This window comes from Bactrocera oleae, chromosome 6 (genome assembly GCF_042242935.1).
Source record: "Bactrocera oleae isolate idBacOlea1 chromosome 6, idBacOlea1, whole genome shotgun sequence".
In the NCBI taxonomy this organism is placed as follows: domain Eukaryota; kingdom Metazoa; phylum Arthropoda; class Insecta; order Diptera; family Tephritidae; genus Bactrocera; species Bactrocera oleae.
The window spans coordinates 48,210,436-48,224,831 of record NC_091540.1 but is presented as its reverse complement, the minus strand read 5'-3'; the positions used below and the strand labels follow the sequence as shown (position 1 = coordinate 48,224,831).

Below are 14,396 nucleotides of genomic sequence, written 5' to 3'. Positions count from 1 at the left end.
TAAATTTAATTTTTTTACAGTTGATTCTATGTACTAATATTTTCCACACATTTTTATTGGTTTTATTCGTTTACGGCTTAAAAAAGTACTTTTGGAAGATTTGGATAGTAAAAAACTTGAATAGAATATTTAATAACTAATTAAAAGGGTGTTTATTTTAAATATGTGGTTTTCAATAAGAATAAATACACATTTAATTAAGTGCTGTTGCTAATAATTAAACTCTATTATAGAGATTAGTGCTTTCCATTATGTTTTAAAAATTATTTCGGGAAAGTAACCGCTTAGGCTGGCTCGAAGTCCAGTCGAGAAGTCCAATTTTTTACCACTTTTTGCAGCAATTGGGGCTGTATGTTAGCAACATTGGCTTGTCGATTATCATTATTCCAAATGCGAAAATTTTGTTTATTAACGTATCGTTCAACCAAAAGTGAGCCAAATAGTGTATCAACCAAGTAACAGCTGTCAAAACTACCTCAGAAAAAAATATTACCTCATTGAAAATACTACGTCTGATTAAACACCCGTTATATAATTCGAATGGTATTTAGATTATACCGCAGCAGAGGATGAAATTAAATCTAATGAGCATTTTCGTACTTCTAATTAATATTCAGGTAATGATCTCTTCATAAATTTAAAAGACGTAACAATGACTATTTGAAAATACAAATATACACAAAGAAACTCTATACAAGTATCTTACACAAGAACTCGTTGCGAATGGAGAACTCGTGAGTATAGCTGATCGGCTCGTTTACCTTGTCTCGCTCATCAGCTTATTCTGATTAAGGCTTTTACATTCTCACACAAACAAGCCTTCATGCACGTAGGGATTATTTCTGCATGATGTTATGAAATATAAAAAAATTAATTTTGCATTTTTTCTGTTTCTCTGCAGTAGGCGGACATTTTATGATGCTCTTCAAATGGGTATAGGTGAACGGTATTCTCCCATCAAAAAAAAGGATCTACGCATTCACATATCGATTGTGCAGTTTCCACTAACCTGTGAACTGCCAATTTACACCTTTTGAAAAGAAGGTAGGATGAACACCAGAGGGAAATTAAAACCTGATTAAGCATTTTTGACTTTGGTTAAATAAACTTAATTTGAACTACGTAAAAATCATTGACCATCCATCCAGTAAAGCAATTTACAACACATTGCAGTAACATCCCCATCTACCCCAAAATCAATCCATACCTTTACTCCATATAATTTATTCTGCATAATTAGACATTTGGTATTCTGCCCACGTCAGGCGCTTTTACTGAATATTACTTCTTAAGTGTTCCTAGGACAAGTAAAGTAAATATTTAATGCCTACGTACCTTCCGAATATGTATAAAAGGGCACCCGGTGTCTCCTGCCAATACACAGAAAAATTCGATTTTTTTCTGGTTAGGAAAAAAGGAATATAATACAGAAATTTACGTTCATTTCCATAGCTATTAAAAGTTCTTGTTGCAGTTTATTTGGGGAATTCACGAGCCGTGCTTTTAAAAAAGAGAACAGTGAATAGTAGTATATAATAATTTATAATAGCAACTTAAGAGGCTCAAAAAAATTATTTTAATAATGTATCGCATTATTTTAATGTAGATGACTCCTTACTCCTACTTATATTATATGTGATGTGACCAAGTTTTAAAAAATTATTTCCATATCAGGACACACTGTTATCAGGAAAAGGTGCCTTGTAAATTTTATTACGAACACCCACAGATTAACCGATAATTTGGGTATAATGTCAGCCATATGCATTGATGTTCTCATATTCGATATCTGAGGATCTTGAAAAGTTTTATTTCAATTCCAACCATTTTTGGATGAGTAAAGATACAGCTTATATACACTTATTGTTGCCAGATTTAAGTAATGTAAAATGAAAGAATCTGATGAAATTTTAAATTGTGTCTTATAGTAAATAGGTAAGTTTGAATAACAATTTCACTCATTCTGATACTGTAGCATACACAAGATTACATAATGCACCAATTTCTTTGGAATTGGTGGAGCAGTTGGTGAGATATGTTATGGGTGTACACGGATGGATATATGCCCACTCAAAGGTGTCATTTTTCAAACTACGTAATACAGGCCGGTGGATTGAGGCTGCAAAAAACCGTTGGTTCCTGGTTGACATGATGCCTACCCTTGTAGTAATCTGAAACAAACAAATTAAAAAAGTTCTTCATTAGTAAAGAAGTTGCTTTCTAATTGACCTTTGCCAAATAAAAAAAAAAATCGCAAACTGGCGTGGACTTGAAAACAATTTATTTTAACTCCCCTTTCACTTAAAAAAAAATTTTCCAAAATCCGAGGCAGGCGCGGTGGAGAGATATATAGCAAAGATTTTTATCAAATTTCAGTCGGTTAAGTATAAAGCATGATCTCAACCACCTCAAAATAAGTAGTTTCGAGAAAAACGCGTGTTTGTTTAAAATAGTTCGAATTTTTGAAAATTCGTTGAAGGGCATATTTTTGAAGGTCTAAACTCTGAAAATATGAAAAACAAAATCATTTTTTTTTTTAATTTCTATTCTCCTCCTATGACCATATACTTACGTATAGCTGTCTCGATTAATTTTAGATGTTACAAACAACCGTTAGGTGAACAAACCCATTATATGCTGCTGCAATATACTGCGAGGGTAAAAAAATTCGCAATATTTAAGAAGGTTGTAGCTATTTTCCTTATTATTTACATAACGTTTAATATTTGTTAGCTTAGTATATTAGACGTAATATACATAATATAATATAAGTAATTTCTTTACTTCAACTCAATTTAGCCCCATGGTATTAATGTTTGAAGCTCTATTATAGATGAATATTGTAAGAGGGATAAATGTATATTATACTACCGCAAATATTTGAGCAGTTACAAAACAATTCCGACATAAAAAAATCCAGTTCATGTCCATTATATTGCTGCAGATAGCTTTCCAAATACAGTGGAACCAAAAAGTTCTTTTGTTTTTGGATATACAAGTATGTAGTTCATTGATGAAATAGCCCTGCAGATACGAATGCCGAACCCTATATTAATTATAAGTTATTTAAATAGTTAACAATATTTGTCAGTAATTTTTGACAACTTTTTAACCTTGTGCAAACTTAGGAAACAGTGGACAGTAAAACATATAATGTTATATATATTTTTGTTTGTAGACATTGTATGCTGGGCAGACATAGTATGCTGCTGCAAGAAGTCCGCAAGAAAGTTTCTATTATAACGCCATTCCAAAAAGGTGTAATGGAATTTGAACGATATGAAAGAAAGACGGCGGAAGGACGGAATTGCAAATCGTTGAACTACAATGATGCGCATAGCTAACTGGATAGCCGCAGTGCTTGTTCTGTTAACCGCATTATGTCTGTGATGACATTAAGAGACAAAGTTTCTAACAATGATGGTTGCCTATAATAATGACGACAACACACGCCAATAAACCAAAAAAGCGGAAGTCATTCTAAATCATGAAGTTTAGAGTTGCCAACTTTGCAAATATTAAGTCACTGCAATTAAAGTTTATTTCAGAGCAGAAAAATATAACGAAGATGACTATTTGAAACCTAAATAGCTATGCCTATATAATATTATAATAAACTTTGAAAATGTAACAAGTCTTTTTGCGGGATTATAAGTGACTTCTTGCTGTCACGCAACTAATTGGTTTCCGCCTATCTAAAGTGAATGCGCCAATATAACTTTAAAACTAAAATGTACATGTAAATAAAACCACAAAATATTTCAAAACCACACGAATTTGCAAGATTTTCCATAACTACAATTTAACTTAAAATGTAAGATAAATGAGTCAACAGTTTAACCAACAGCTTCTCTGAATAGCATGTAAATTGAATTGACATTTATGAGATGCATGAAAGCAAACGCATATTTAAGCATTTAGAGCATTATCTAAGAGTATGCATACAATTCAAAGTCAAAACTAATATACTTACTCTTTTACCTGATCGAGAGCTCGACACAAACATAATAACGTCTATCTCCTTCTTAGGGTACTAGCCTTAAGTACAATACATAGTAATGACAATTTATAACTTTACATTAAAACATAATGTGAAGTGTGAAGCTCTTTGAATGCTCGTTGTTAAATGAGTAGATTTGTTTCTCATTTAATCATGGAGTTTAAAAGCTATATAAATATCGATTAAGCATTAAAAGAGTTTGTATTTTTAGTTTTTCAACTGTTTGTTATTTAAATAGAATTGCATTAATTTATCAGCTATATAATATATGTTTACAAATTGTTGTATCCAAATCTATTTGAGTTGAATTTATGCTTTAAGAAGAAGGGAAAGAAATAAAAGTAATGAAGAGCTAAGTTCGGGTGTAACCGAACATTTTCTACTTGCAAGGATCAAAGAAAAAATTTCTTTTCGAATTTCAATAACGATATTTTTGATAAAAAGTTCGCAATAGAAACTGGGGTCCATATATTCGTTATATGGGGGCTTGAATACTTTCATCCGACTTAGACACTTTTTGCTCATAAGGTGGCACACATCAATGACACTATTCGCACAAAGTTTTTTATTTATAGACAAGAAAGTGAAAGAATAAGATGGCCCATTTTCGCACTGGAACATAGGAATGTTAAGACAGTATTACATACCAAATTTTTGGATATCGGTCGCGTAGATCCTAAGATATGGGGTTTCACCTAAATGTGAGCGGTGACACGCCCAACGTCTAATTTTGACCCCGGCTGTGAACTTTATTGATTTTGACGCATTTAGTTATTGTTTCATCACACTTTTAGTAGTTTTTAACAGAACCATTATGTGGGGAGTGGGCGGGGATATCATCTGATTTCATCAATTTTTGCAGTGTCTGTAGCGGTCCTTAAATGATTTTGAGAGAATCTGTTTATGGTATCTTAAGTGACAAAGGAGATATGTACATTAAACCTGTTAGAGAGCGAGGCCACACCCGTTTTTCTTCAAAGAAGTATAGCCCGACAACTCAATAAAACTGCGCACCACACAGTGACTCGTTCTGGGTGAAGTTCCTTCTCGTGGATTATCTCTGGATTTGATTTGATCCATGTACGCCAATTTTGCTTGTTGACATTTCCGTTTAGATTAAAATATGCCTCATCAGACATAAACAGGCAATTTATAAAGGTATAGTTTTCTTGGTCATTTCAATAATTTTTTGGCATTCAAACATTCCTGAGCATATATAATATATAACCCTATATCTACTCGATTAGTTTTAGGTGATACAAACAACCGTTAAATGAACAAAACTATTTAACTTTGTAGCAACATGTTGCAATAGTATAAATACAAGTCTGCAATTTACAACCGCTCTTAATTTTTTCGCTACTACTCCCACGTGTGTTAGATAACTTTCAGAAATATGGTTATTAAAGCATATCATTCTTCGGCGAAGTAAGCCATCGCTCAGTCGCTTCAAAGTATTCCGCGCTTTGGTGTCACCTTCGTGTCTGCATGCATGCTTTTTACCATTTTCTGGTAGCTACTTGGCTTTTTGCCTCTCTCGGCAAGGCACGCAGAACGCAATTTACATATTGCCATTCGTCAGCTAGTCTCGTAAAGCATTCTGCAGCATTCAGTGGCAGCGAATAGCTGTTGGTATTATGGGCGTTGGCGGCAGCAAATGTGGCATTGCCTCATTATTCTCTAGAGCCGTTTTTCATGCACGCTTATTTCAGTGAAAATGGAGACACCTTTGTATATGGCAATGAGGTTGCTCTGACATCTCATATGAGATAGAGTGGACGCCTATAAATATTACAGATGCGTACTTTTCAAGAATGAATCATTCATTCCCTCTGTTTTCAAACTTAGTGGCCTTGCTGGCGTTGTCCTGATTGTTTTTGTAATTGATGCTTTTCTTACCTTAGTAGTTCTTAAAATACGTACGAAATTTACAGTGCTCTTAAAGGTGTCGACATGTGGGAATAGTAATAGAAATTAACAAAACAAATTGGCATGAAAAGGATATGAATGAACACAATAACTCGTATGGAACAAGGAAATAAGCAGAATACAGTACTAATAATTCATTAATAATAAATTCAAGTATTCGCTATAGTTCTTTTTTCCAGCTAGTTTTAAAGTATACAAACACGGCAAAATTGTTGACAACCTGCACATAAATCATAAAAGTTTGCGGTTGCATTGAAGAGGATCTTCAGAAGGACTGACACATAGTTTACTAATAGATGCATGGAAAAAGTTTGTTTCTTCAGAAAACCAATTGGCTCTCAAATTTGTTACTTAATGTGAAGACACAGGTAAATATATTTGCAAATATACGGCAAAGGTATGAGTTTATTTTCACAAAACTTAAATGAACAATATACCAGAAGAACGTTTTTTGCTACAGGCCATCGAAGGAATAATGGCGCATGAAAGTCATGTATTGTTTATTTTTCGTCTAAATAACTAAAGGAAGTAAGCAGAAAATATTTGTAACAACGAGTGGAATAAATAAGCAAACAACAAAGTAACAATTTAAAACTGATATTCAAGAGTGTAAAAACTACAAGGAGAAAATGCCATGTTTCTATCTCAGTCTATTCAAATATTACAGATATATACAGTTATAGATACATTATATACAGATTATATACCATACAGTTCTTATATTGTCAAGTTCTGAAATTTATGATGATGTCATTGCAAATGTATTGTTAATAACTGTTATAAAGTTGAAAAACATTTTATCTTCCACTAACCGGTAACAATGGTACAAAGTCGATTAGAGAGGCTAAATTACCACAGTGGATACATTGAAGGCAAGAGAGCGTCTAAACATGATTCAAAGATTTTTTCGAGGTAAAATATCTGCACGAAAAGATGTAAACTTCAATTGATTCAGTACCTCAAAAAGAAATCGGTCATGAAGTGGATGCATCAATTTAAAATTAGGGTATTCACGCATTGTTTTTATAATTTGTGCCAACTTTTGTTTCGATATGTGGATTTTAAATTCTTACAAACACAGGTCCGTGGCCAGGTTTTAGTTTCGGGAGAGGCCAAAATCCTGAGGGAGGCAAATTTCGCTAGCTGACAGAAGGTAACACTCAAAAAACCTTTATATTTAATATAAAAATGCCATACCGATAAAAATGGAGAGCATATTATAAATGCAAATGTGGTTTAATCAACAGAAATGAAATCAGTTTCCTTTGCATTCAATTCTAATGAAGTTAGGCACATGTATAATAAATTACTAAAAGTTCAAGATTTGTAATCCGTTGCTCCTCGAAATTTCTGCGATATAGGATTTCACCTTAAGGTGGGCAGTGCCACACCCTTTTTCGAATTTTTACACCCACTCCTATTAAGACCTTGCCTACCATCTTGGTTGTGAAATTTAATGTTTGTGGTGTCTTTATTCCGTGTATTATTGCACTTTTTGTTTGGTTTGGAATAAATGTAAACCAGTTAGGGGGAGGAGCATGCCCACTTTTAAAAACCTTTTATTTGTGTTGGATGCAATATGAACCGATGTGACACATTTGTTTACTACGAAATTGCGTTGCTTTAATTTTAACAAAGTTACGTAGTTAAGTCTGTATGTTGATATGTATAAATGTTTGACAAAATTAATTGGAAGGACAGGGATCCTCATTGACGGTATAAGGGATTAGAGGTAATAATGAACCGATTTCGACTATTCTTTGATCATTTCACACAATTTCTCTGAGCTGTATTGCGGCATATTGACAGCAAGTGTGTATGTATTAAGATTACGCTCATTTTTACAATATTCCAAGAGAACAGCTCATTCATATAACATCGCAGAATAACTGTTTTCATTTCAGCGTAATTTTGTCATGTCCGTTAATAAAGTGAGCGGTGTTGCTATGTCATTATGCAAATGTTTACAAACACAAACACCGTACAATGTAACTGTTATTTTATCTCTATGTGTTTTCCGCCGCAATGGCGTTGTCGTTATTTTTGGCTTCACGAGCTGTTGCGGATAAGCTGCGCATTTACATATATGGCGAGTGCAACAGCCATTGTGGTTAAAATGCATGAAATGATGTCACCAATTTGTAGCAAGTTGCAAATTAAAATTTACGGCACTCATGCGGTAGCATAATACGTAATAGTAAGTGAGGTTCAGTAACAAACAGCGGAAGGCTGACGCAAAATACATTTTCAAACGCAACACATCACAAGTAATGACCAAGTGTTTAGCAAATGCATAAAAAATCAAAAAAAAGACACTTTAATTTCGGTTACGCCGAAGCTATATACCATACACAGGAGAATTTCTATAGCAAGTATGTGTATAACTAAAACTGTAAACCCACCCGACCAACGGATTTTTAGTTCCTTATAGCCACGATGTTTGATATTAACAACATTTAGCAGATCTTTTATGAATATTTACACTTTTGCAACATGTTGCTATAGAGTATATTCGTATTTTTTACCTGGCGGTTGTGTGTATCACTTAAAACTAATCGAGATAAATATAAGGTTGTATGTATACGTATAAATGATTAGGATGACGAGACGAGTTGATATTCGGCTGACTGTCTATTCGCCCGTCCGTCTGTCTGCCTGTCCGTGCAAGCTGTAACTTTACTAAAAATTAAAATATCTTCGTGAAACTTGGCACACATGTAAACTTGGTAAATTAAGACACAGAACTCAAACTAGGCACAACGAATGACATTACAAAGGAGCATCTGCGGTTTATAAATTTTTAAAAAGTGAGTGTGGCCCCGGCCCTTATACAGTTTAATGTAAATATCTTCCAAACCAATAATGCTACATCACCCAAATTTGCAAAGGACACATTTTTTCAACCCTTCTTACGACAATGTAAAATCGCCAATCGCCCCGCCCATTCCCCATATAACGGCTTTGCTAAAAACTAAAAAAGGTGTGATAAATCAATAACCAAATGCGTCAGACACATTTAATTTACCATCCAGGATGACACAAGAGGGCTCTCCATAAAAAGCGGTGTAAAAAATTTAAATATAAGCGTGTCATCGCTCACTTTTAGGTGAACTCACATACCTCGGGAGCTGATCGACCGATTACAACCAAAGTTTATAATACGTCAGATATTTCTATGTTACAGTACAAAAATGGAGGCTATCGGACTATAACCACGCCTAATACATATAATACAATTTTAAATTCCATCTGATCACATCCCAGTATACAAATAAAGCACCAATTAATACATCGGGATAAAACTTTGCAGATCAAGTCAAAACTGTTCAAGCCCCTAGGTACTGAATATGTGGACCCCCTGATAATAGTATGTCTGAATGTTCGAACTTCTGGCTTACTTTATATCGCATATATCGGCCACTATGTGAGCTATCCTAGAGCTTATTTCCAAATGTTCTCCATAAATGCTGAGGATCTTATTATATCAGCCTCCATGTACCATAGTATAATAGAGAGAAAATAATATTTTCGCTTATCGAGAAAACCTTTGCTTCTAACGTATCTCATAGGGTTTCAAGATAGGCGAATGTGTCTATAACTTCCAACTTAAGGACTAATAGCTAAAGATAATGTATTATGCAGTGCTTGAGCCTACGATCAGAATAATGCTCCTCATACATTCAACCCACACTGTTATGTTGATCACGTACAATGTACTTATTAACCTCAAGTAGTAGAATTTACGTGCACATTGTAGCTGTCGAAATTCAATTATGAAATCTTGTCCAATTTGGTGCGTATTTGCTTTCTAATTCAATAATGGGCAGACTTCTGGGAAATCAGTTGCTTGTGTCCGTGAGTTCTCACAACACGAGTGCATAATTTAAGGCAGCATATTGTTCGTTGAATTACAATCAACTAAGAGCTTGTTTACCTGATGGAAAATATATGTAAATTGTAGTTAATTATGCGGAATCGGCAAATACAGTTGTGTGAGGGATAACATACATATTTACTTGTTTTAATTAAAAGATTTCATTAAAATTCTATTGAACGGCATATGCCAATATAAACTTTCTTATAATATGCTTTTGTACACACCATTGCATATTTCCAAGGGACGTGCCTGCTCTTCTGCCATAAATTATATGAAACAAGAAAGGAAGTGCTAAATTCGGATGTAACCGAACATCTCATACTCTTGCAACTTGCAAGGCTCAAAGCCAAGCATATACCTTCAGATGTTCGCAAAACTTTATTTGAACAAGTAAGGAAAGGCTAAGCTGGGTATAACCAAACATTTTATACTCTCGCACCTTGCAAGGCTCAAAGCCTAGAAATACTTCCAGGTGTTGGCCAAACAATATTTTGAAACAGGAAAAGTATCGAAGTGATTTCATCCATTTAAGGCAAGAGAATACATAAAGATTTCTTACATATTGGCGATATGACGTGAAACGGAAATTTGAAAATATTTATGTTAGGACAATGGGGGTTAGTGGAAGTTTAGACCCGATTTTAATCATTTTTGGCACAACTATGACTTGTCAATTTCAACAATATTTTGACGTAAGATGAAATATCTTTAAGACACTATTTTACACGGATAATGTCATTCTCTCTTAGAATATCCAAGAAATATGTATGTCTACCAAGTTTCACTAAGATATCTAAATTTTTAATAGTCATCGCTTGCGCAAACAGACGGACAGAGGGACGGGCAGAGAGTCAATTGAAATTCAACTATATAAAAAAAATGTATATATTTATAACTTCATATCAATTTCGATTAGTATTATGGGATACAAACAATCGTTAGGTGAAGAAAATTATTTTTTTCTGTGGCAACATATTGTGAGAGTATAAAAATGGTAAGTGTATAGGTTGGTTGTCAAGTTTCAGCTCATACCAGGAAATATCACTACTATCTCCAAATTTGTTTTTTTCATTCTGTCAATTAATTATTTGTTTACAAGTCATTTGAAGTTGACGTGTCGGAGTATTTTTTTAATATCGAAAAAATTAAGTATCACGTAATGCTTAGATTCTTTGTTTTGAAAGATTTAAAAGTAAAAAAAATTGATGAACAATTGTAAGAAGTGTATAAGGAATCCTCATCTTCCACCGGTTGGGATAACATATATCGAAAACTAATTTCTCAGCATAACTTGGAGCATTTTAAGCAGAATAAAACCGATTTCTTGCATCGTTTTATAAATATGGATGAGACTTGGATCTACTACCATGATCCTAAATTGAAGCAAGAACGTTCACAGTGGACTGAAGCTAGTTGCTCAGCTCCGAAGCATTATGGGGATGGCATAAAAATTGTTGAAGGATCATTGGAATTAGTGTATTGAAGTTAAGGGAGATTATATTGAATAAAAAAATATATTTCGCACCAAAAACAGTATTTTTCCTTTTCAACCAACCTGTGTGCTAATTTTTATTATTCTAAATATTTGGATAACTGTCCATTCGATGTGGAAATAGTTTTCTAAGTAGTGTATATCGGTCGCTCATAAACAACATTTTTGAAATTATATATTCTCCATTTTAGTCAAAACTCAAATATGTATCGGTAAAGCGCTTAAGTGTGACTTTAGCTGCGAAAAAACTTGATAAGATCACTGGTTGTCGTCAAACGAAATTACTTAGTGAATCACTCAATAATAACACATATTAACTATGAGTTTTTCTGATTCCATATATGAATAGGCGAAGAGAACATTTTTCTTCTTGTCATTCAGTTCATCACCTCTCTGAACAATTTAAGGTAATAAAAAACTATTAACGAAGAACACTTCATTCAATATGGGCGCATAGTATAAAAATATTGCTTATACAAGTATGTAATGGCAGAAAAGTGCAATTATTTTAAGAGTTTACGCAACTGAATTAATATCGTTTACCAAGGAATTTACAACAAGCGAACTTATTACTTATATTAAATGTATATTTTGCTTTTTTTTTAATATGTCTGGTTTTACCAAGAAATATATTTCATAATATTTTCAATTTTTAAAATGGTCTGACTCTAGCCAAAATCGTACAAACTTGCTCTTTTACGCCATTTTGAATCTAAACCTCTTATTTCACTATGTTTTACAAAGTTAAATAAATAGTAACGAGATCGAATCAAAATAGATATAAAATCGCTATATGTCTAACACAATTTATTTTATAGCATGCTTGTCTGCTGACAGGACTTTATAATGAATAAATTAAATAAGGCATTTCTTGACCGAATCAATACCTCAATTTTTCCGCCAAAAAAGCCTTAATGCTGTGGAACCATTGCACTTTTTCTTGTTGCCTTATGCTTGAAACTTGCTATCATCAGAGGATATTCACGACTAAATTTTGCTATTTCATGTCTGTTATACTCTGCAACATGTTGCTACAGAGTATAATAGTTTTGTTCACATAACTTTTGTTTGTATCACCTTAAATTAGTTGAAATAAGTATGAAGTTATATACACATAAATGATCAAGATGACAATACGAATTGAATTCCGAGTGACTGTCTGTCCGTCCGTCTTTCGGTGTAAGCGATTACTTGACTAAAAGGTAAGATATCCCAATGAAACTTGGTACACGTGTTTCTTGTTAAACTCGCTTAGAACAAATCCATTGAGAACCCCTACTGACGGTGTGAAAATAGATGATATCTGATTATAACGCCGTCCTCTCCTCATATAACGGTTTTGATAAAAACTACTACAGCGCGATAAAACAATAACTAAATGCATGAGAAACATTAAGTTTTACTTTTAAGATGATACATGAGGGCATTTACGGACCTACTTGACTAATTTCAACTAAATTCGGTACATTGTGGAAATGGTTCGCTTTCAAACTACAACTACTTCTTTCACTTTCCAATACACAAATCGAGCGCCAATGAATATATCCGAATAAAACTTTGCACAAATAGTGCGTTTGAAGTGTGCCATTTTGAGTCCAAAATTGTCAAAATCGGACTATAACTGTTCAAGCCCAAACATACTGACTATGGGGAAACCAGTGCGTATGGTTGAGTTTATGTCGAAAATATCAGTCAGGTTGCATCGTATCAAAAATTCCCTTAGCTTCGATATACATAAAAGAAAGATTTTCGCACTTCCGGCTGACTTTATACCGCACATACCGGCAAATAAGTGAGTAATCTTTATAAAATGTATAGGGCGTGTTTTCCTAATAACATTGCATCATTGTTCCTAAAATGGATTTAGTCTGTCCCATATAACTAACTAGTCCCCCATATAACTAAAATCATTAATTTCATTTCTCTAGTTGACTTTACTCTCGTCAGATATGTCTTATTTGATGATGATTTTTATACAATTTTATTTGACGGGAAGTAAAATATACTTAATGATCTATAATAAATGTTAATAAAATAAAAAATAAAATTGGATTTGAATCCATTCACGTCTTACATTGATTGTTGAATTCTTTCGCAACGTATTTGAAATAAAGTTTTGCTAAGACCTGAAAGTAGTTCCCCGACTATAATGCTGGCAAGTAGCAATGTTATAAAATTTTCAGTTACACTCGAACTTAGCCCTTCCTTACTTGTTTATGTCAGAATCATATGTTACAGCTCGTGCTCTCTTGTAAGCAACATATTTCATTGCGAATTATAATTCATTATATTTCATTGTCACAGACATACAACGAGCAGCAACCTGAATGCACATACGAAACTTTCCTGCTGATGACGAATTTTTAGCGAAGTTGTTTGTCAACGTGAGAGAATTTAGCTGAATTAAACGAAATTATGCTGCAATGAGTACACTCGCAGTATATCTGGTACTCTGACTGCTTACCATACATAGCCACATATAATTTCATCAAAAGCAGATACAGAGGACTTTACGGCATGACTAATTTACGAGTTCACTGGTTTTGAAATTCACATGTAAACATGACGCCAATGTTTTTTATGGCTTCAAATATTTACACAGTGATTATATCAAAAGGGTCCACATAATACAAATTTTAAACTCAAACAAAATTTCCATTAAAAATTATTCATATTTGAAACTAAATTGATTGATAAGGCCTATATCGCTTTATATATAGGTATGTATGTATATTATCGATAAAATTAAATTTGATGTATTGTGAAAGTCTTGATACACATAGATAGTGGCTTTCAACATAGCCTGGTGTAGCAAATGTTCAGAATTCGACTATTGTCCCACTCATTTTTCTAATCTGAATGAGTATAAAACAAGAAAATAATTTAACTTCGACTGCACCGAACTGTAATACTCACAGCGGGGTAACATAAAAGGGTATAAAAAGATCTTATATTGATTTTGACTACTCATATTGTATGACACTATATACTATAGTGGCCCGTTCTGAATAATTTGCTGATTATAGCGATGCCTTAAACAATAATTTATGCCAAACTTCGTGAAGATATAAACTTGTTAAATCAAATAGTTTTCGATT

At 33.4% G+C, this 14,396-nt stretch overlaps 1 long non-coding RNA gene across 2 annotated transcripts; it reads right to left on the bottom strand.

The window, feature by feature from the left end:
* Positions 1–1,781: 1,781 nt before the first annotated feature.
* Positions 1,782–13,945, bottom strand: LOC118680845 (uncharacterized). 2 transcript variants are annotated; one of them, XR_004976445.2, is made up of 4 exons: positions 13,763–13,945; positions 13,373–13,696; positions 9,655–9,863; positions 1,782–2,171 (listed from the first exon to the last, which is right to left on the bottom strand). It is a non-coding gene; the product is annotated as an uncharacterized lncRNA (long non-coding RNA). The 2 variants fall into 2 exon arrangements; XR_004976443.2 differs by lacking the exon at positions 9,655–9,863.
* Positions 13,946–14,396: the final 451 nt, after the last annotated feature.